A 327-nucleotide genomic window follows, 5' to 3' on the forward strand; every position below is an offset into this window, starting at 1 on the left:
GTTTAAGTCAGTGACTCAGCTATTTTAATGTTAGTCGATGTGCCAGTCGATTTATGTGTATTTGCCTGAAAAGTTCTTACCTGGTGTTTAGTTCAATCGATTTCCCAATCGATTGCAACCAAACTTAACTTGATTGAAATATCACACAATAGATTGTCCAATCGATTGTTTTAGTCAAGGCTTAAGTTCCTTTTGAAATTTTATTTAGGCATCGATTTGCCAATCGATTTCCTAGTGCCCTGTGACTTCCCAATCGATTTGCCAGTCGATTAGTTTCAATCAGTTTTTATTTTGTGATATGTACAATCGATTTGTCAATCGATTAAC

Source organism: Cicer arietinum, chromosome 6 (assembly GCF_000331145.2).
Source record: "Cicer arietinum cultivar CDC Frontier isolate Library 1 chromosome 6, Cicar.CDCFrontier_v2.0, whole genome shotgun sequence".
Classification (NCBI taxonomy): domain Eukaryota; kingdom Viridiplantae; phylum Streptophyta; class Magnoliopsida; order Fabales; family Fabaceae; genus Cicer; species Cicer arietinum.